The sequence below is a fragment of the Alexandromys fortis genome, unplaced genomic scaffold, assembly GCF_014885135.2.
Source record: "Alexandromys fortis isolate MF-2015 unplaced genomic scaffold, M_Fortis_MF-2015_v1.1 scaffold_12, whole genome shotgun sequence".
In the NCBI taxonomy this organism is placed as follows: domain Eukaryota; kingdom Metazoa; phylum Chordata; class Mammalia; order Rodentia; family Cricetidae; genus Alexandromys; species Alexandromys fortis.
Window position 1 is genome coordinate 14,959,558 of NW_026067937.1, and position 23,579 is coordinate 14,983,136.

Sequence of the window (23,579 nt, forward strand, 5' to 3'; positions counted from 1 at the left end):
TGGTAAGTAATGCAGCACTTGTGATTGTTTATGAAAGTACAAAATGAAATAGGTAAGAAAGGAAAGAGTGAGTTAGGATTCTTTCTCATTGTAGTTTGCTAGATGTAAAATATATTAATAAGCTAACTGTAACTAAGTAGGGAATCGTTTAAAACAGAATTTGAAATATTTTACTGACAATGTATTTATATAGTAAGGCCATGGTGGGGGGGCCTGGTTTTATGTCTTGTAGGATTTCTGAGTTTTATCATCTGAAATTCATGATATATTTTGAGTGCCTTTTCAAGTTGCAAAATACTTCAGAAGAAAAAGTAGACCTCGTGTACATTTTGCTTCATATTTGGGAGTAGAAAACCCCCGGATATTTGGAAGAATGCTAGTTGTTAGTTTAGTGCCTGCAGCAAAGCCCAGCCAGTTGCTTCGCCCCTCAGTCAGTTACCTGCCTGGGAACTCTCTGCACATGAGCATCAAGGACTTCTTAAGTTATTCTAATGAGACATTAACCTGTAAATGTTACCTGTCATTCTTTACTGAAATGATGGCCAAAATATTTGAAGAAAATGCATTTAAAAGTCTTTTTTCTAATTAAATTGAAACAGACTTTGAAAAACGTCATTCATAAATAGAATATACAATTACACAGTTTCCAGAAAGAATGAATTCTCAGTATAGTTTTTAAAATCTCCTAAGAATGTTTATTTGTTGTTTTCTTGTCATTCTAAAGTCAGGGGGGGAAATAGCATTATATGCTGTTGGTATTGATAGCTTTTCTGTGGGGAAAGGGAAATGTTAGCACATGGGGTTTTCTTCCTAAAATTTTAGCTTGAAATTGAAAATTTATGTTGTCAACAATTTTTTTATTAAGACTAATTTTGAGTTGCACAAAGTTTGTAAATTAATGTATTTGAAGAAAAAATGTTTTATTAAATGGAGAGATGTAGGACGTTGTAGCAGTTACAAGATGGTCCTTCTCTTGAGTCCCAGAAGTTTAGAAAATGTATTTTAAATTAAAATAGTGTGTAGTACAAGATTCTGGGAACTCTAATAATTTAGAAGATGCCTAGAAAATTATAAAGGTTAAAGGGAAAATTAATTGAACCTAAATGTACCCGTGTAATAGTGACTATTTGACAGTTTGACATCTCTGGAGATTAACAAAAAGTACTCTGCCAGGGACAATGTTCTGGGAACCTGAGATTGTTTTTATGGTAAAAGGAAGAGTCAAGATAGCGTAAATGCAGTTGTTGGTCAAAATTTCTAAGTTATTTTCGAATTGTGAAAGTTGAAAGTAGGTGCAACAGTTTGGTTTCTGGGCGAAAGAAGGAGCAGGGCTCGCCAGCCCTGGAGCCACTACAGGGTTAACAGTGGGGCCGCCCGCTGCACTCTGGGAGTTGTAGTCCACGGGCATTGTGGGAGTTGTCGTAAAAAATCCGCTCTTTGTTGCTGTCATGGCCGCCTCCAAGACGGCTATAAGAGGTTATCTGCCTTTCTGAGGGTCTTGGGGGACTGTCCGGCTCGTTAGAATGTCAATAGCAGCCCCCTGGGGTGGCCAAAGACCTGGCAGTCTTGTCCCGGGCGTGGAAAAGCGGCCTGAGAGGGTCCATGCTGGGTTTGCAGTGTTTCTATGAGCCAGGAGGCCTCTGAGATCTGTGAACTGCTTGAGGGGTCGCAGGCGTCCACATCCTGGTGGTCTGGCCTTCTGCCTTTGAACTGTCTGTGTGGCCTATGCCTGGGTGTCCGGGTGTGTTTTCTGCGGTTATGGTTTGTGTTCTGCTCGGCCGTCTTGTCTTATATTTAGCATAATCTGTAATCGTGGTTGTTCAGGATTTACCCCTCCCCGAGGGTAGTGGGGCTCAGGGAAGAGTCAGAATTTAGCAAGGGTGTTCACGAGGGTGTTGTCTGTCTAGTTTTTTTTGTGTAAGAGATTTTATCAGCGTGGGTGTGGTCGGGTATTTGGCTGTCTTTTGCTTCTGCTGAACTTAGTCCTTGTTTGCAAAATTTGCTTGTCAAGCAGTTTCAGCTTGTGAAATTCTCTTCTGTTAGCATGGGTGTGTTCTTAAATCTGTACAAAAGTCCCGAGGAGTGGTGTGTGTGTGTGTGTGTGTGTGTGTGTGTGTGTGTGTGTGTTTGTAATTGTTTGTGGAAAGGTGTGTGTACAAAGCTTAATTGAAAGCAGATGCCAGGATCATAAGTAACTTTATCTTTAGGGAGCAAGCCTCGTTGGCTTTCCTGGTGCTGAAAAGTTGTTTGGATTCTTTGGGGGAACCCAGGTTTGCTCTTGCCTGTGTTACATTTGGCTCACAGTGTTCCTCCGCATGTTGAAACTTTTGATCTTTGATATTGGGCCCTGTGAACACCTGAGACAAAATGAATTGCTGTGTTTTGACATAAAGTGGCATGGTTTTAGAATCTTAGGGTCTAATACGTTACCCTAATGCTAACATACGCTTGCTGAGCATGCCAGTACCTGTCTTACCTGTCCATACGAATTTGGGTCTTCATGTGACTGCCAGTATATACTCTTACATACGTGCTCTCTGTTTCCATAATCTGGATTTATCTACCTAGTGAGGTATGACTGATCAGGAAAACCATTTCTCAGTAGTGTTAGGAGGTTTCACCACTCACATTTGATGAAGGGGTTTGTAATTTTGGAACTCTGATATCAATTTTTAAATTTAAAGGCGTGACTGAACAGAGAGAGGGGAAACTATGTTTCGCTGTGTTTGGTGTTTTGTAACCTGTAAACAGTTCTGTCGTTTTTCATGTCAGGTCACATTTGTATATTGTTTAAGGTTTTGATGTGTGTGGGATTTTCCTAACTCTGCCCATCTTTGAATTTACTTTGTACCTGACTCCCCGAGTATAGAAGAGAAAAGAAAGAACTGGCTAGAATTGTATGCAGTTCTGTCTAATGTGGTTTCAGTTTCATAGCGTGTTGCGTTGCCAGTCAGCTAGAATTTCCCCCTTCCTTTGTCCTGACTGTTGTATTTAACTTGCTAGTTGAGTAAAGATTGAGAAATTCCTTTGAAAATGAGCTATACTGTCCAGTTGTCTCACTGGGTGGTGCCGTGGCAGAATGCATGGACGCTAGCAAACTGGCTCTGTGCCTGGAAAGGCGAGCACCCAGAACTGGTGGGTTTGTAAGGTCACTCCAAAGCGTCACAAGTGCAGGGTTAATTTGCTCTGAAGGAAGTTACAGTTACCTCTGACTTGTTAAACAGTATGTTAGGAAGTGCTCCGAGGTGCTTTGGGAGAGGGGAGGTGCTGGTTTTAGTAAGGCTAGGGATGAACTTAATCTTTGCGAGAGCACAGAGCATTCTTGGATATTTATATAAGTAGATAACATTTCCCTCTGAAACAGTGAGATTTGTACACCCGAGAATCCTGGCATTTAATTCCTGAAGCCTCTGTTTGGTGCTGTGCCTTTCACTGTTTGCCTTCCGGTTCTGTAACTGCTGCAGAATGTCTTCTGTGTTACACAGTAGCGGTGGTAGTTGTTTCAGAAGAGAAAATTTGGTAAGACCCACTTACATTTTCTGTTTATTTATATTTCTAAGGTTGTACACACATGCTTGATAGATGTGCCAAAAACTGTCGTTTGAAACTTTTTTGCATGATGTCACTGAAATTACTTTAAGTGTGAAGTAATACCAAAGTTTAATTTATTTATCTATATTTTTACATTTTAATGTGTGTGTATATTCAAAGCAGAGTCAGGACAGCGTGCAGAAGTTAGTTTTCCCCTCCATCAGTGGGTCCCAGGGTTCAGACTTGGGTTATCAGACTTGGTAGCAAACATCTTCACCCAGTGAGCTATCAGTGCTCCCACAGGATAATTTTCTTAAGAAATATCTTATATATGTAAGATTTAGAAAATTTTAGTGTTTTTCAAAAGAGAAATATAGGATATGGAGAGATAGCTTAGCAGCTAAGAACACTTAACTGCTCTTCCTGAGGACCCGAGTACTTAATTTTGGTTCCTAGGACCAACAATGTACAGCTTGTAACTCCAGCTCCAGGGGGTCTTAGGCTTCTGGCCGCCATGGGCACCTGTATTCATAAGACATGGGCATGTGCACATGCACACACACATATTTTTATACTTTTTAAAAAGTAAAATCTTAAAAAGAAATTGAAACTTTTTTTTTTCGAGACAGGGTTTCTCTAGCTTTAGAGCCTGTCCTGGAACTAGCTCTTTTTGTCCAGGCTGGCCTTGAACTAACAGAGATTCACCTGCCTCTGCCTCCCGAGTGCTGGGATTAAAGGCATGTGTCGTCACCACCAGCGTTGAAACTTTTGATGATGACAAAAACCTAGTTTTTCATTTTCACTGTCACCAACATGTAGGGGCAATAGAGAGAGATTTGGCTAAGAATATCTTTTTGGGACCTTGAGTCAGGCCCTTCATGATGTCTTGTGTTCCTGTGTGCAATGGTTCCCTTACTAAGAATGAGCAGTTTGTTAGTGTATCTTTGGATCCGTGAACATTTTTATGTGCATGTATGTGTGCACACGTTCAAATGTGTGTGGGTGTGCATGTGTTTGGAGGCCAGAAGTTGATGTCAGATGTCTTCCTCCATTGCTTTCTACCTTACACACTTTGGTAAGATCGCTGTGAACCCTGGAACTCTTGATTTGGACAGTCTAGCTAGTCAGTGTCCCTCAAATTCTTTCTCTGTCCCTAGAACACTGAACTTAGAGGCAGGTCGCCCCGTGGATCCATAAGAATATAAACTTTGGTCCTCAACTTGTGTGGTAAGCTCTGAGCTATCTTCCCAGCACATCTGTGAATATTTGTGTCTAAACTGCATAACAAGATCATGTGTTATCCATTTAAAATTTTATCTTTAGTTTTCATTTATATTACTTAAAAAGTAATTGGTCAATGCTATTTGTATACTTATGTCTGGATTTCTTAAGTTTAACATATCTGACTTAAAAATCTCAATACTCTTGTAAGTGTGTGTGTCTGTGTGTGTGTGTCTGTGTGTGTGTCTGTGTGTGTGTGTAGGAGTGGGCTCACATATGATGTGGAAGTTAGCTCTCTTGTTCCACCTTTGTGGCTTCCACAGATTGAGCTTGGGTCAGCAGGCTTGTACAACAAGCATTATACCCAGTGAGACGTTATGCTGGCCCCAGAAGGCAGTAGTCTGAAAATGGAGAGCATCATCAGCCCCTCCCTCTGTAGGATGCTTAAAGAAAGGGATGCAGAACTGGCCAGTGTGACCTGTGAGCATCGTGCAGCCTCAGATAGCTGTGAATTTGACCCATCACAAAACTATTCTTGTGGGTGCTGACACATGCATTTGGGAGGCAGAGGCAGGTGAATCTCTGTGAGTTCGAGGCTTGCCTTGTCTACAGAACGAGTTCCAGTACAGCCAGGACTACATGGAGAAACCAAGAACAAACAAAAAACCTATAAACTTACTTAAAACATTATGAAGTTTCTTTGGGGGGGGGGTGCTCAATTGTGCAGTTCTTGAGTGTGAACTTTGTAGATGACAGTAATGAATCCCATCATCACCAAAGGTTTAATCAAGCCTGAAAAGTATTTAAAAATTTCCATGCTTTCTCTGATGCATTTTATTTGTTGGCCCTACCTATATGCATTTCCAGGACAGAACTCAATTAGTTTTGGTCTGATGGGCATTATGATTATTATTATTGGTTTTTTGAGACAGAGTTTTCTGTGTAGCCCTGGCTGTGCTGGAACTCACTCTGTAGACCAGGCTGACCTTGAACTCAAGAGATCCACCTGCACGGGCCATCACTCTAGCTAAGGCCTTATCATTTTTAAAAAGGCAAACTATTATATAGTTTTAATTGGCAGGATAGAGCAAACCACCAGTTGCCTTCAAAATACTGAATGTAGATAAAAGATACTGATTTGTGTCCCCATTGGTAAGAAAGTGGGGTGGTGTGCATAAGTACTACCACCTAAAGGTTTTATATCCTACAGCTTTAAAACCACAAAGATCACTTTGCTTTGTTTCTGCCTAATTGATTTTTCCATTCAACTTTCTCTATTAGTACACTTGTGTGGTTCCAGAATTTAAATGAGAATTGGGTGTGGTGTCCCACAGTTGTGATCCAGCTCTGTAGAGGCAGAGGCAAGACGATTGCCTCAAGTGTGAGGTCAGCCTGGATTTCAGAATGCATCATTGTAACAAAACATCATTTAAATGATATTCTTGTTTGGGATTTTTTTCCTTCCAAAATCATGTGATTTGACTGTTTAAAAACATTCATCATAGGAACATGACATTAATAAGGAACCCTTGTCATCTTATATTTTACACCTAAGAGGCTTTAAGTGTTTTATTCTAGGGAAAAAAATGAGTCAGTGACTTTTAAAATCTTACCACAGTTTGGTCTATAAAAAGAAAAGAAAATTCCGGATCGAAAGCTGTAGTTTCTTTTTCTGCGATGCAGACTTGGCAGTGTGAAGACGGAGGTATGGCTTGCCTTTTTTCAGAGGAAGTCTGAAGACCTGAGGAGATGGCTCACTGGGCTGGCTCTCTGGGTAAAAGACCCGCTGCAGAAGCAGGAAAGCCAGAGTTCAGATACCTAGCACCCACATGTAAAGCCGGTGCCAGTAGCATGTTTGTAATCTGAGAGCTGGGGGTAGAGACTGGCGGATCCCTGGGGCTCACTGAGATATAGTGAACTTCAGGTTTATTGAAAAATCCTACCCTGTCTTAAGTTGGAAAGCGCTCACGGAAGCCTTGCCTTTGTACACGTGGACTCGCATGGGCAGGTGCACCTACACACAGGTGCACTCAATATGCCATACTCACATACAAAAATCCGAAAAGACTCAACCACTTAGGAAATAAATACATTGTGGAAATTCCTGACTTTAGTCATCGAGATGGTTCAGTGTAGGGGAAGGGCATGTGCCACCAAGCCTGATGATCTGATTTCAGTTCCCGGGAACCCACATGGTGAAAGGCTAGACCTGACTCACAGTTTGTCCTCTGACCAACACACATGTGCTAAGATGTGCACACACACATACAGGCTGATAAAAACAGAAGTTTTTAAATCCTTGAATGGGTCTGAAGCCATGACTCAGTGTGTAAGAGCGACCACTGATTGTGCAGGAATTGGAGTTCGGTTCTTAGCCACCTGTAATTCCTTTGCCCTCTATGAGCATCTATATTTGTGAACGCATAATTTAAAATAAAATTAAAATCCCAAATTCACAGTAGGATAAAGTGGTCCTGGATGCTTTTCTAATCCAACAATATTTGAAAACTTCTTTGTAGTTTAGTGGAAACTCCCAAGTCTGTACTTCTCTGTTTGAAATAGTTTCCTGGGAGTTTTGGTTGAGTTTTTGTTTTGTTTTTAATGAGAAAGCCATATATTGTCAGTGATTCACTTAGAGTGGTCAGTTTATTTCTGTTTCATTGCTGCCCAAAGAGCAGCGTTTGTGCAGCGTATAGTGGAAAAGGCCCATTGGACTAACACGAAGACAGTGATTTTAAAGTGTTCTGTACCATTTGCTAGATTTGTTCTCTGGGGGTCTGGAGAGGTGGCTCAGGTTAGAACTCTGCCTCTTCAAAGCCCCTGAGTTTGGGTCCCAGCACTCACATTGGTCAGCTTGCCAGCACAGCAGCAGCAGCTAAAGGGAACCAGATGCCCTCCATGACCTCTGCAGAGTCACAAACACACAAATAAATACTTTTTTAAAAAATGAACTGCTTCCTTTTAAATTTTCTATTTTAATATCTTATAATGAACTCAGCTTTTAAATATTTATGTAATGACCTATTCCTAGTTAAGATCCTATATAGCTCATACTATTTGTTTCATACTAATTTTAAATTATTATTTAATTATTATAATAATTTATTATTGTGTGTGGTGTGTGAGTGAATCCACAGGCACATGTGTGCTGTGTAGTGTGTGGAATTCAGAGTACCATTTTCGGGAGCCAGTTCTCTCTCCGGTGTATTGAGGAAAGACCACCCTTGTTTCCTCTGTGCTGTGTTCTCTAGGATAGCTGACCTGCAGGCTTCTAGCCATGCGGCCTCTGGGGAGAGGATTTTATATTTCATAACCTCTAAGTTCACAAATAACTAGTCTTTGTAAGAGACAAAGAATGCCAAGGTCATAAAAATAACTAAATAAAGGTTCTAATAGGACAACTGTCCAAGATTATAAGCAGGCAGTTTTTAGAAGATTAACTCTAATGAGCTAAAAACATAAATATATGTGCTCACACATTAACCAGAAGAACCCAAGTTAAAATTTTGGTTCTTAGGAACCAAAAACTTGGTGCAACTCCAAATGAAAGTAATTAAAGCCATCACAACCTCTATCCTTCTCCATTCTTTATGCTCAGTAGACTAAAAACTTAGAAAGATGAATGATGAAGGTCCCGGGGATCGTGAGTAAAGTGGCAAAGCCATTCTGAAGACAGACTGGTGGGACAGATTTCAATGGATACACATATTGCTTCTAGGTGTAAATGCCTAGAGAAACAATTACAGCCGGGTGCTGGTGGTGCACGCCTTGAATCTAACATTTGAGAAGATGGGGAAGGGGAATCTCTGAGTTCGAGGCTAGTCTGGTCTACAGAGCTAGTTCCAGGACAGCCAGGGCTACACAAAGAAACCGTGTCTCAACAAAAGCAAAAATTAACAAACAAACCCAAAAAAGTGTGTGTGTGTGGGGGGAGCAAATACAGTGATAACCATCATGGTGTTGCTAGCAGAGGCTTAAGGACGTCCACACGACATCTGCCACTGTGAAGTTGTGTAGCTATGATATGGTGGATATAGTGTAGTACTGTGCACCTGGTAAGAGCAAAAGAGTTTCCCATATATTCACAATTTGAAATATTGGGACTAGAAAAAATGGCTCAGTGGTTAAGAGCACTGACTTCTATTCCAGAGAACTTGAGTTTGGTCCCCAGCATGCACATGTCAGCCCACAGCTACCTACTGCCTGAAACTCCACAAATCCAGCACTTTCTTCTGGCCTCTGCAGATTCTGGCATACATGTGGTAAACGTCCATACATTCAGGCACACACACAGACAAGGTAAATATGTATTTTAAAATTAGTGTCTGGCAGAAATAATAAACAATGGAACCTATTGCTTAATACTATCAGTATACATTTTAAACGTACATAAAGTGTTGGGCAAGAGAATGTTCCAGTAGATATATCAGACACATTTGAACAGGTATATAAAGGTTCATGGACAGCTAATGAAGGAAAAGCATGGTCAAAGATGCTCATTTTATTCAATGTCAAAATTGCTTATGCCCTTTACTGAGGGCTGAAGTTCTTTAAAATCTTACAAGAAACCAAAACCACTAAAATGGCACTAATGAAAATGTAAAATTCCTCAGGTCAAATAGCAGGTAGTATGCCCGTGACTTGTTCGGTGACGTCAGGAGAGTGCGTATGTAAGGAAAGGCATGCTGTGCTCACAGATTTTAAGATTCAGCCCTGGGAAGGCTTCAGCTTTCTTCACACCAACAGCCTCAATCAGAATGCCTCAAGCTCTAAATGTCTTTATGAAATGAAATAGCTGGTTCTAAAATATGTGTGACATTCAAAAACCCCTCTAGAGCAGCCAAGACAAGGGTGACAAGTTGGGAGTTTAAGTTAACCTGGTTTTAATGCTCCCTTTGAACCTGCAGTAACCAAGGCACTGTGGTTCTCACAGGATGGTGGATGTATAGACGAATAGGTTGTTATAAAGTGGAGATACACAACACGGAGGGATGGAGGGGTGTTCAACAGAAATGAGAAGGCGAGTCGGTAGAGGAAGAATTTTTTCAACAAATGCTGCTAAAAGAGGTTGGACCACGTGAAGAACAGGATCCCTGTCCTGTGCTGTGTACTGTATTCACAGAAATGGTCATATTTCTAAATTGTAAGAGCCAAAAAAATTTTAAATCTATGGACTTAAACAATGTAGTTTTCTTCAATAAGACTCAGACAGTTGGAATTATAGTGAAAAATAAATTGGACTTGATGAAAGTTAAAACAATCAAAATTGGGGCTGGAGAGGTGGTTCAGCAGTTGTGAGCACTGGCTACTTTTCCAGAGGACCTGTGTTCAAATCACAGCCCCCACTTGGCAGCTCTCACCTGTCTATAACTCCAGTTCCAGGGCTTCTGATGCCCTCAGACATGCAGGCAAAACACCAATGCACATTAAAAAACCATTCAAAATTATGTTTTGATTATGTTCTGTTAACATGAAAGGCAAGCCACATATAAGGAAAAATACCTGATGAAGAACTGTCCAGATCCTGATTGTGAGAGCCAGGGGTGATTGATAACATCAGGAAAATTGTGTTCCAGGCACAACAGGGTGGATGCAATATGAACTCAGGGATTGTGGCAGCATTCCGAAGGCCTGCTCAAGCACAAGCCAGACAAAACCCAGCAGAGAGGGAAGTGGACAGGACAGCCCACCATGGGCTCTGGAGATGCTGACATTTGGTAGCTGCTGGAATAGATGGAGCCATCTTCCTCCTTCCTCCCTTCTTTTCTTTTTCTTACTTTGAGACTTTTTTTTTTTTTGAGAGGGGGTCTTTCTATTATGTAGTTCTGGCTGTCATGGAACTTGCTATGTAGACCAGGCTGGCCTCATACAGAGATTCATCTGCCCAACTTTGACAGTCAGTTTTCCTGAATGGTATGACCACACATCAGGGTATGCCTACTTCCAAGAGTGGTTGGTCAACACAAAATGAATTTGATGAGTTTAAAAAAGGGAAACTGAGGATGGATGAGTAGGGAAGTAAGGGTAGATCTGGGAGATGGCGTGAGTATGATCAAGATGCAGTATATGGAATTCTCAAAGATGATAAAAATAGTTTTAAAATATTCTAAAACAAAAACTCCTTTCCAGAGTATATAAGGGACTTATAATCCAGTAATAAAACAGTTCAGTAAAATAGCAAAGGTCTTGCGTGTTGGCACACACCTTTAATTCCAGCACTTGGGAGGCAGATCTGCCTGAGTTCAAAGCCTTCCTGAAAGGCCAGTCAGGGCTGCCTAGTGAGACCCTGCTTGTTATACAAAATGAGCCGAAGATGTCTTCATTTTCCTTGGTAATCTCCAAAGTCTTCAAGCCTTGTATTATTTGAACAATTTGCAAAGATAAGTAGATTTTATGTGAGTACATTAAAAGATGTTCATTTTTATGAAAAAGGTAACCTTAATTAGGTCGCATTGAAATACCACACAGCAACTAGACAACAAAACTGACAGCACCAAGTAGCATGTATGCGGAGTGAGTGTAGCAAGGGGCACCAACGCTTTGGGTAGTTTCTTATAGTGCTAAGCACTATGTACCCCGCCCCTTTCCCCTGCCTTTCAGTGTTACTTGCTGAAAAAAATTAACAATTTTGTTTCTCCTTTTAAATAGATTGGCTGGACAATGAGCTCCAGGGATCTGCCTGCCTCCACCAGAAGTCCTTAGGTTACAGATTACAGATGTGTACCACAGGGGGTGGGGGTGGGGATGTTGCTTTTCTGTGTGTTCTGGGGATCTGAATTCAGGCTCTTATGCTTGTCAAGTGGTCACATGGCTAAGCCTTCCCCCAGACCTAGTTTTTGCTTTTCTGTTTATTTTCAAACTGGCACAGACTAATAAACAATTTATTCTTTCATTAATAAATAAGGATTAAGTGGGATTTATGATAATACATAAATATTTAAAGATATAGGACATCAATATATAATTTTTTTCCCATGGAAAATGGATGAGATTAAATTTTTAGACACAAGTTCTTTAGCAACAAGATAGCTGATTTCCTTTATTATAAAACCCATTCTAATGTATACAAAAATTTTAACTGGTGTCATAACCTTAATCCTAGCAGTCAGGAAGCAGAGACGGGTATATCTCTGTGAGTTCAAGGTCAGCATGATTTATGTAGTGAGTTTCAGGCTACCCAGGACTACATAGTAAGACCATCTTAAAAAAAAAAAAGAACTTTCCCCCCTTTAGATTGAGACTTGATTTATGTCTCAAAGCAGAGAGTGGATATGAAGTTTGACCAAGGGCAGCATTGTGACTAAATTCAAACGTGGAGCTGCAGTAGATTCTCTGGGGGAATGTAATGAACCAGGTCAGAATGCCACACCCAGTGTGCAGGTTAATGTTCCCAGCAACTACCTGAGCTACTCCTGAGCAGGCCTTTGGGATCCTAAGGCTCACTGAACGTTTTCCCTGCATGCAGGGAAAGAAAGTTTTCCACATGGTGTTAGAACATCCAGCCTGTGCACAACGAAAGCCTGGGAAGTTCAGGGATTCTGGGCTGAGAATGAACAAAGTCTGATGACGCCTCTCTAACATTGGCAGACCCTAGAGCAGCAAGAAGGGATGTAAACAGCACCAGAAACAGTAAAGCAAGTGAACATGTTCTTGAGTATCAGCTAAAAATTTCAATCTAAGTATTGCTAGTAGATTTCAAATTTTTATTATTTTCTTGTGTGTGTGTGTGTGTGTGTGTGTGTGTGTGTGTGTGTATGGTGTTTATGCTTTTTACATGGGTGCTGGGGATTTGAACTCATTCCTCATGCTTGTGCAGGCATGCACACCTACTAAGCTGTGTTTTCTATGTACTTGCAAACTATTTAAACTTGTGACCTGTCAATTTGTCCACAACCCCCCCTACACACACACACATAAGTTTGCAGGGAACTCGAATTCTATAAACAGTGCCTTTTCATATGTTAAAGCCAGCTTATCTCCCCTCTTCAATGAATAAGAAATAGTCTTTGGAAAGCAAATCTCTTTTGAACATTGCCATTTAAATGATTAAAATATCCCGTTCACAAAATGATAAATGAGTAGATTATTCAGAAGAACTTATTCAGAAGGTAAAAAACATTGACATTAGGCCTTTTGCTCTTCCTATAAATCAGGCCCCAAATAAGCCCATGGAATAGGACTCTCCCAAAGAGTCATAGTCTCAGTATACACATATGATACAGAGGGACAATGAGGTATGGAACTAGTCACCAGTAAGACAGTTCCCAGGCAACATCTGAGACAGCATAGAGGTTGGAAATAGAAACCAATTCCCTAGAATTACTTAGATATTAATAAAAAGCAGTTTCTCTAGGGGCTGGGGAGAAGGCTTAGTGGTTAAAGCAGCTGTATAAATGTGAGAACCTGAGTTTGGATCCTCAGCACCCACACAAACACTTACTTAGTGGGTGCTGTGGCCAGCCTTGAATCCCAGTGTGTGGGAAGTGTAGACAGAGGATCTCTGGAGCAAGCAGGCTGGCTAGACAAGCTAAATCAGTGAGCTCTGGGTCCACGTGAGAGACCCTGCCTCAACGTATAGGCTGGAGAACAATCAAGGAGACCCCTGATGTAGACCTCTGGCCTCCACACGTGCATATATATGTGTCTCCACACATGCATATATGTGTCTCCACACATGCATATATATGTATCTCCACACGTGCATATATATGTGTCTCCACACATGCATATATATGTGTGTATGCAGCACACATGAACGTGAGGGAAAAGGACTTTCTCCCTGGCTGAACCTGTGGTTAGAAAGTTTTATTTCCAAATATTTAACAGGTATTATCCATGTGCTCTTGTTTTTTCTTTCCTTCATAGCCAAAGCCATGAGCAGGTTTTCCATTGGGATCAACTCTAAGTCACAACATGGTGATCACACTTATCTGTCACTTCGGTTTCAGAGGATCCAGTACTCCCTTCTGGCCTCCTAGGGCACCAGCACAGACATGGCTCACATTCACATGTGTGTGCAAAACACTCATACACACAAAAGGAATTTTTAAAACATTGTATGTTTTTAAAGAAAAAAGAAACCTTGTCATAGAATAGACTTAAGGGACCTCACAGAAAGGACCCTATGATTTTTTTAAAATATTTTATTATTTATTATGTACACAATATTCTGTCTGCGTGTATGCCTGCAAGCCAGAAGACTCCATTACAGATGGTTGTGAGCCACCATGTGGTTGCTGGGAATTGAACTCAGGACCTTTGGAAGAGCAGGCAACGCTCTTAACCTCTGAGCCATCTCTCCAGCCCCAGGACCCTATGATTTGAGCACACACAAACAGACATGACATTCAACACTGTTGTTACAGACGATCACAGGTGCATGGCTTAGACCAGCACCACACATGTTTAGTGCAGGTCTAGAGAAACCCAGTATGGGTCTCGTTCGACTTAAACGAAGGTGTCAGCACTTCATTTCTTCCTGCGGGTTTCTGGAGAGTTCATTTCTCTGCCTCTAAGAGCTTAAAGCTGGGGGATTCCCATATTTTTTGGCTCTTGGATCCCTTCTACATCCCCAAGGCCAGCAGCTTTGCACCTCTCTGGACATTTTGCTGCCACATCATCTTTTCTGACCCAAACTAGGAAAGGTTCTCCAATCCGAGGACCTGCAGTATTAGATTAGGTGTACCTGAATAACATAATAGAACTGCATAACCACAAAACTAAGACTATTTTGTGGGCTTAAGTCTTATTGTCTAATTACAACACCTTACATGCAGGGGTTAGAGGTGAAGACACAGATATTTGGGGGGTAATTATTCTGCCTGACATGGCAACCAATATAATACTATAATATAATAATAAACATTTAAATTTACATAAAAAATTTCTTCAAATGTTAAAAATAAAGGAATATAAACAACATCAGTGCATGACCAAGCAGACGCAGTCATTTTAGAGAGAATAAAGGTTTTTAAAAATGCATGTTATATATTTCTAGAGAGTTCCCCAGATAATGAGAAAGTTAGAGACCCATAGCTGCCTTGGTCCATTTTGTCACTAAGTGACCGAGGTTGGGTGCTTTATAGAGAAAAGAGGTTTAATTTGGCCCACAGTTCTGAATTCTTAGATGAGGTAACCTTGTATGATAGGGACCTCAAGCCGCCACCTCTGTATGTTAGTGGAGACAAACCAGCAGGGGCACAAATGGAAGAGATCACATAGCGAGAGATGAAGGGAACATATAAACAGTCTAAGTTGTCAGAATACACGAGTTTATTAGGATTACTTTCAGAAGCATAAGTAGTTGATAAGCAACTACACTATTGAAAGGGTCTCACCAAACTACTATTTCATATGTCTCTAAGGCTACAGAGAACTAATGCAAATTTGGGTTTAGAACTCTATCTATTCTTAAAGCAGTAGAGGTGGCTATAAGCAGGGGCACTGGAAGGCAGATGATATCTGACTCTGGGATTGTTATTTGTGTGTTTTATGTTAACTGCTCCCTCCTTGTCCCTATCAGATCTCTCAGTGACTTCTCTAGCTGCTGCAAGAGTCGCTTGTGTGCTGCAGTTGGGTACATGGGACAGCTGCAAATGATGGCTTGCTACAAGTTGGGGTTACTCTGGCTAGACTTTGAAAGATTAGTCCCACTATGTTACCAGAGTGCTCTGACGAGAGCACTTGGGTCCTGGCATCCACAACTAAGTAAGGATCAGCAACCCATGGTCAATACTCTGATTAAAGAGACAAGCAACCATGAAAAACAGAAGATTCATCCGATGTGGGCATATTTGGAAGAGGAACAAAGTGGTCTAGTTGGCCCTCCAAGTCCATCTTTGGGGCCCTGAGGGTTAGATTTAAATAGAAAGCAAGAAGTGTGGATAACTAAGCAGTTCAAGTCAAAGCTTGGTCCTACCCAGTGTTGACCCATCGGTGTCTCTACTCTGGTCTCTGCTGCAAGGTTGGCAAGTTGTCCTAGGAGACAAATTCCCTTCTGATTGGCCTTACACTTCAGCCGATTCTTTCTAGCTGATATTCCAGGGATGACTCCAATTTCTTGGTGACCATTATTTCATTGGTCAATAGTTCCGTGGACCTTTGTTCAATAGTCAGTTAGGCAAGAGAAGGGCACACATCTCTCTAAAGATATAACTTTAGGGAGTAGACATTTCTTGGGCCAGGGAGATGAGTCAGTGATTGCTGTACAAGCATGAGAAACTGGTTCAGTCAGACAGATCGCTGGAGATAATTAGCCAGCTATATATCCAAATGTGTGAACGTCAGAGACCCAGTCTCAAAGACTAAGCTGAAGAACAATGGCAGAAACCACTTAATAATGACCTTTGACTTCTACACACAGATACACATGCAAATACGAGAGAGAGAGAGAATATAACAGTTCTGAATCCAACTATCCAAAGTCCAGGGGGCGATGGCAGTGTTGCTCGGTATCTGAGGGGCCGGTGGAGGTTTCTTTGCCTCTCCCTAGCTTTTGTAGTTATCAGCAATCTTTAGCCTCCCTTGGCTTGAGTCTACATTGCTGTACTCACCTTCTATCAGCACTTGGATTTTTTCTCTCTACCTCTCTGTATTGCTTCACATTTCACATCTGACTTTCTCTACGAGGGCTGATTGGATTTAAAGTCATCCCCACCCAGTATAAATTCATCATAACATCTTTATATTCACAAAGACCCTATTGCCAAATAGGTGTGTCTTTTACAGGTTGGAGGGTGACTAGTTCTTCTGAGGAGACACACAGCAGCCTATGATGGGTTTTGGGGGAACAATGCTGAGGTTGAGGTTTGTCTGCTGAGGGTCTATTAGGAGTACTCTAGGGACAGCATCTGGAAGAGTGAGGGAAGAGGGTTAAGTTGAACTGAAACCATTTATAATAGAAGTCTCAGGCAATGTCCCAGGAGTGCTGAGGCTGGGAAGACTTTTCCGAGATGTTCATACATAAAGTAAATGGTCCACTCTTTGGTATATCTGTACCCACTAGTCACAGAGTGCAAGTACCCATTGCAGAAGAGGTGAAGTGGCTCCCCTGACTAAGGGTAACGCCCAAAGAGGGACACAGCCATGTGCCTTCAGCAGCCAGCGCTCTGGCTAATAGGAGAGTAAATGTCTAAGTTCTATAAGGAAGATTAAACTGATGCCCCAGCATCCACTGCATGGTGCTTATGAAGCAGGGCTTAAAAAATAAGACAAATTAAACAGTATCTATATGTCTTGATATCTAAATATATGTATATATATTTGTGATAAAAGTGTTTAGGGCAGTTCTTGGGTGGTTAGTTTGCCATTTTCTATACATTTTGACTTTATAATCACTTTTTTTTTTTTTTTTATCTGTTTGAGACAGAGTCCGGCTATCTAGCTCAAACTGTCCTCGAACTTTGGATTGCTGGTGGCCACGGCAGAGGAGCAGCAGGTGTCTTTGAAGTTCAAGGCGTCAGCTCACCAGGAGGCAACTCCCTGGTGGGTGAATGTTGGATAGCAAGTCCCTGAGACCACAGACCCCAGAATGTCTTTCACTTCTACTGTATCTTTACATGTTTGCTACTGCTATCTTTCTCTGGTATCTGCTATGATGTGAATGGGTGTGGGGAGATTCCCACTGCCTGTAATATAGTGTGCTTATCTCATGGAAAAATTCCATTCTGCTGGGCATTCTTGCCTGTGGATTATTATGAAGATGATTCTTTCCTCAGCGGTACTGTCTGATTTATAATAATAAGTTTTAAGTTAAGAGGGTTGATGGTTCAAGAAATAAACAAGGAAGTGTCACACACTAGAACACATGAGTTTAGGTTAACGATTAAGAAAAACAACTGCCAGCTAGCTTACATTCTTTTAACCTTGATGTTGGGAGATGTGTTCACAGGTTTTGGAGTGCTGAAACAAAGATTCGAAAATAACTTAAGATTATACTAGATGTTCTTGTCAAATAACTTCAAGGTGAAAAACTCAAGAAGATAATCTAAAGTTTTAGAAAGACACAAGAGTTGAGTGCAGAATGCGTTAAGATCAGGAAGCAAGAACAAAGCAGCCAATTATCGTTATTTGACAAGCTTTTCTTGCTAGGATTGGTTGAAGACCAGAAATGATGTTTAATTTTTTGTACCCATTTTTGCTCTTAATCTCCTGATATAAAAAAACTAATGATGCGTGGGTATGCACCCTAAAGATTTAAAGTAGAGCTGACTGATTCTTTTTATATATAAAAGTTTAGGTTTGTGATTCCTTTAAGATTCTTTATAATACTACCTTTAAAGGAAAGCAATAAAGGAATAGATCCTTTCTTTGTAACTACAAAATGCAGCCTGCCAGTAAAAGACCTGACTGAGAAGAATACCTTGTTGCCCACAAAGTTAACTTATAACTGTGAATGGGTGTGCTTGGGTATCAATGTACATGGGCTCTTGGGATAATTTTTTTTTCACCTGTAATACATAAAATGTTTAATGATGTAAGGGATATGGAAAACATGTTTTTTTTTTACTGTTTGTTTTGTATTCATTGTAATCATTTACAGAATGTAACCACATTGGAATTCCTATATTGCCTGAAAAACTTTGTTGGGGTATATAAGCTGTAGAAAAAAGTATACAATAGAAAGAACACAGAAGAATAAGGAATAAAGAAGGAAACCAAGAAAGAATGTGAGGGTCTCTTTCCCTAACCCCCTCAGATAAAAAAGTCTTTGTATGTGCTGACTCCGTGGATTGCTTTTGAGGCCTGTGCTCCTGGGAGCTGGCAGCCCAGGTGCAACACTGTTGCAACCTCCCAATGCTGGGCAAACATTACCGTGCTCTTTTATAACTACTTTGTATTTTGTGTAGTCTTTTTGTATACATCAAATATATTTACCAAGAAAATAAAGATAGAGAAAAAAGCAATCGAAATCAAATTAACACGATTCTTTGGGAGAGGAAAATCCATGAATGATATTAGTAAATGCTGAGTCCATTACAAACATAAGCATACAGATAAAGAAAATGCATGAAGGCATTCCTCTGTATTCTTTCCTTTGTGTTTGCTTGTGGAACTGTCCTAATATTTGCAGGTTTCTGTCTTGTAGCAAGACATTGATAAAACATCCCAATTAGCTTTCCCTTTACCTAGTTGGAGCTGGCTTAACTATGGCTCTGATTGTTTTTTAAAGGCGAAAGTATCCTGGCTAAGATAGCTGGAGTGATTACTCGGTCAGGGGATACAATGAACTAAAGCAGTTACTGGGGCAAGGCTAATGTGTTAGCCACCAACCCCTGAAGGTACTAAATGGCTTGGCACACTTTCCTGGTGTTTATAAGTCTGTGTGAGCCTTTGAATTGAAATGTAGGGGAGCACTGAAGCTGTACTTTTACTTATTGATTGCTCTCATTCCTGGTGGGTGTGCATGTGTGTCCCGTGGCATGTTTGTGTAGGTCAGAGGGCTGCCTGAGGGAGTTGGTTCTCTCTGCCATGTGGGCCTCAGGGATCTAAGTCAGGTCATCAGGCCTGGTGCCAAGCACATTTCTCCTCTGAGCCATCTCACTAAACTTAAAGCTGTATACTTAAATCTGTATCAAACTGGCCAATCTTAGTTTCTATTTTTTTAAAGGAAATTTTTATTTATTTTATTTTTATTTCATGTGCATTGGTGTTTTGCTTGCATGTATGTCTGAGGATGTCAGATCCCTTTGAACTAGAGTTACACACAGTTGTGAGGTGCCTTATGGATGCTAGGAACTGAACCTGGGTCCTCTGCAAGAAAAGTCAGTGCTCTTAACCACGAGGTCACCTCCCCAGGCCCCATCTCAGTTTTATTTGAAAACTGTGTTTGTGCAAGTGACCATGAGTGTGAGCTCAAGTGCTGTGTGTGTAGAAATGCAGTTTTTAAGTGCAGAACGACTTGTTGGCAGGGCGACCTGGTTGTGACTCCATCACCCGCTGAGTGCCAGGGTAGATTCGCTTGATCTAGCTGGCCAGGCTAATGTCCTTTTCTCCTTCTTTGCTTTTGGAAGAAGCTGAGTTTCCCTGATAAAGGAGGTCAAAGGTATATGAACAGCTGCCCATCCTGGCTGGTTTTTCAAACAAGCTCTCACGATGGCCTGTTTCTAGAGCTAGGACCATGGCACTTAGGGGTTCTTGCAGTAGAAGGTCTACTGAAAAGCTGGTTTCTTTGGAAGAAGAATGAGGCTATTGTGTTTGGATGCAGTTATGCACAGGAAAACACTTAACATGAAAACCCAATATTCTTTTATTATGGTAATGTTATCACTTAAGGAAATCAAATAGTAACTTCTAATTAGTTTTTAATGCTAAAGATTCTATTTATTTTAAATTAGTTTGTTATTCATAGAACATTTTTTTCTACCCAAGATTTGACAGCTGGATGTAGAATGGAATCAAAGCTCAATGTGTCCAGCTGGGGTTGTAGCTCAGCTGACAGAACACTTGCCTAGGAAGTACAAAGTGTGCTTCCCTGCATGGAGGAAATGGCTCTGTTGTACACACCTACAATTCAAGCACTCGGAACCAGAGGGAGGAGGGAACCAGAAGCTCAAGTGCAGGGAGTTTGGGGGCCAACCTGGGCTACATGAGAGCATGCCAAAAAACAAAACAAGCGTAATGTGTTGAACAATGATGAAATGAAGAGGTTAGGAAGGGTCTGGCACTTGTCTCAAAGGTTTAGCTATGATGTTATTGTTAAAAACTTCTGACATCTGTGACATTACCTAATTATGAAATTTTCTTTTATACAATGAACTGTTCCCAATTTGCTGTGAAGACTGGATGTGAATTTGTAGATATTTGTATCAAAATGTAGAAAAGCTGCCAATGAACTTCAGTGGAAATCTGTGTGTATGACTGCAGTGCAATGTTGTTAAATCACATTTTACATTAAAGATTATTCTCAACTTCAAATCTTTTAAATAAGTTATTCTGAAGACCAATTTGACGTGTCTGATTCTTTTCTCTCTTTTTCTCTTTTCCCTGACAAGTTATTAATTACTAAGTAGACTTGGCTGGCCTGAAACTCATTTAGCTATGTAAACAAGGCTGGTCTTGAAGTTACAGAAATCTACCTATCTCTGCCTCTGGAATGATGGGATCAAAGTCATGTACCACTATGTCCAGCTTCATATATGTGTGTGTGTGTGTGTGTGTGTAAAACAAATTCTACAGCAACAATATCTGTTTGCCAAGACAGCTTCAGAAAGACTAATTATGAAACTCTTGCCATATAGGTTGAAAACACTTGAGATTTGCATTAGTTGGCAGTAGCAGAGCTAAGAAATCTCCCAAGTTATATTTTAGTCATTGAGTGGACACATTTGAAGAAGTGGATATGAGGATTTAATAGAAAGGAAGGTTGACCCCTCGGTTTTGCATCCCAGAACAGTCATGAGTAGTGGTCCAGTTAAGGAGATAGAAAAGGTAAAGATGTGTCTTAGTCACTGTTCTATTGCTGTGAAGAGACACTATGGCCAGGGCGACTTATAAAAGGAAGCAGTTAATTGGGTGCTTGCTCACAGTTTCAGAAGGCAAGTCCATGAACAACACAGCAGGGAGCCTGGCAGCAGGCAGGCAGACGTGTCTCTGGAGAAGCAGCTCAGAGCTTACCTCCGATCCACAAGCAAGAGGCAGAGCAAGCTAAATTGGATTTACACGGATTTTTGAAACCTCAAAGTTGACCCTCGATGACACACCTCCTCCAGTAAGATTGAATCTCCTTCATCAAGGCCACACCTCCTTAATCCTTCCCAGCTGGAGGCCAAGCATTCAAACACAGGAACCTAGGAGGGGGCACTCCCATTCAACCACCACAAGCAGTATTCGAGGGCACCTGTGGAGTTCTACTTTTAAATATATTAAGTTTGAGTTGGCCTGTAGCTCAGTTGATATAGTGCTTAATTAGCCCTGGGTTCAATCCCCAGCACTGAGTTGAAAAACCAGACGTGGTGTCACACACCTGTAATCCCAATCCTTAGGAGGTAGAGGCGGGAGGATCGGGAGTCCAAGGCTATCCTCCACTACATAGCCAATTCCAGACCAGATTGGGATACTTGACATCCTCTAACAATCAATAAATATACTAAGCTTGAGCAGAGACGTTGAATGGGCACCTGGACATATGAGCAGAAGGCAGATGACCCTGAAAAGAGATTCCATTTGTTTACACGTGTGCATCCCCACTCCCACCCCGGGGAATTTTGCTGAAGTACTTCCATGCTCTACTGGACACTTTTGTGTCCCCTTAAAACTTCCTTTCATGGGCAAGGGAGATGGCTCAGTAGGTAAAATGCTTTCTGCTCAAGCGTAAGGACCTGGGTTTTGATCCCTAGCACCATGTGCAAGCCGGGTGTGGTGATTCAACACTGGGGAGGCAGTGACAACATAGCTTTTCTAAATAGATGAGCACCAGGTTCTGTGAGACCCTGTTCTCCCCCCCCCAAAAAAAAGGTGGAAATAGGTGAAGACACCCTAAGTCAGGCAAACATTGTGGCACACACCTTAAATTCCAGCACTCAGGAGGTGTGGGCAGGCAGATATCTGAGTTGGAGATCAGCTTGGCCTACTTAGTTATCACCAGGACAACCAGGGCTTCGTAGAGACTGCCTCCAAGCCAGAATAAAACCAAAAATAAAAATTACACCCATGTCACCCTCTGGCTGTACACTCTCATATATAAAGGCATATACCACCTGTCCTTGAATAGTCAATTAATGTAGTTGAATTAATAGTGAAGAGCAGGGAGGGAGGGAGGGAGGGAGGGGGAGAGAGAGAGAGAGAGAGAGAGAGAGAGAGAGAGAGAGAGAGAGAGAGATTCACTGTGGCCACATTAGGAAGAAGTACAAAAGAGAACTGGCACCGACCACCAAGACTGTGTTTCAGGTTCTGAAGAGCGGTTATGGTTTAAGAAGAAGGCTAGAGTTACGCATATCTAAGCAGTCCCAGCCCAAGTGTGTCAGCCACCACCACTGACCCCTCATTGCCTCTCCTGTAAGGTGTTCTGGGAGAAGAGTTTGCCCAGGTTTTAGGCTTTCTTTTTACCACAGCATAAAACGCCGGGGAGGTGTGGATAGGTTCCTCTTCTGAGTCCATTGTTTTAATAGTCTTGATAGTTAAAGAACATGAATGTCTCTTTAGAATATCTTTGCTACTGCGAAGTCGGACAAACACACCCACTCTCCTCACTCCACATCCTCCCACAAAACCAGAAATAATGTGATTCTGGTTCTTCAAGGTCCACTCAAAAACCAAAAATTTTCAAGGAGAATTGTTCCACAAGCTGTGTTCTTGTATTTCCATTCATATTACAACTGTTAACGCTACTATGTAGTAGTCTGGAATTCCGAATTACTGGGAACCACGAGTCTAAAGTTCAATGTGGGAGCTAAGGAAGGCATTTAGAATTTGGAGCGAAAGAGTGCGGCGCAGACGGGGAACCCCAACCCTTCATCCGAGAAGTTCATGGGATTAACAGGAGTCTGAAAGTGTTTAATGCAAAGGCGTAAACGCAAGCGCCGCTCCGCGCCGCTTCCACTACAATTTTTTCCTTCCGGTTTCATTCCTTCCCGAAATACGAGGTTAGGTCTCATCGGCCAATCAACGCGCAGTCGTGAGGGCCGCCTCTGCCAATGAGAGATCCCTGAGCTTCGGTGGCGCGATGTGAGCTTGTGGGCGGGGCCAAATGTTGAGTGGCATGTGAGCGATCCACTCTCTTAATAGAAAATGGGGCGCTGAGCACGAAGGCGGGGCGTATGGGCGGGGCCACTAAACGGAGTCTAACCAATGGTAGACACAGTACGCTCAAAGGACGATGAAGCCACCAA

General features: G+C 41.5%; 1 long non-coding RNA gene across 1 annotated transcript; it reads left to right on the forward strand.

Moving 5' to 3' along the window:
* Positions 1-1,421: 1,421 nt before the first annotated feature.
* Positions 1,422-20,667, forward strand: LOC126504683 (uncharacterized). Its single transcript, XR_007592678.1, has 3 exons — positions 1,422-1,476; positions 3,365-3,519; positions 17,120-20,667. It is a non-coding gene; the product is annotated as an uncharacterized lncRNA (long non-coding RNA).
* The last annotated feature ends 2,912 nt before the right edge of the window (positions 20,668-23,579 follow it).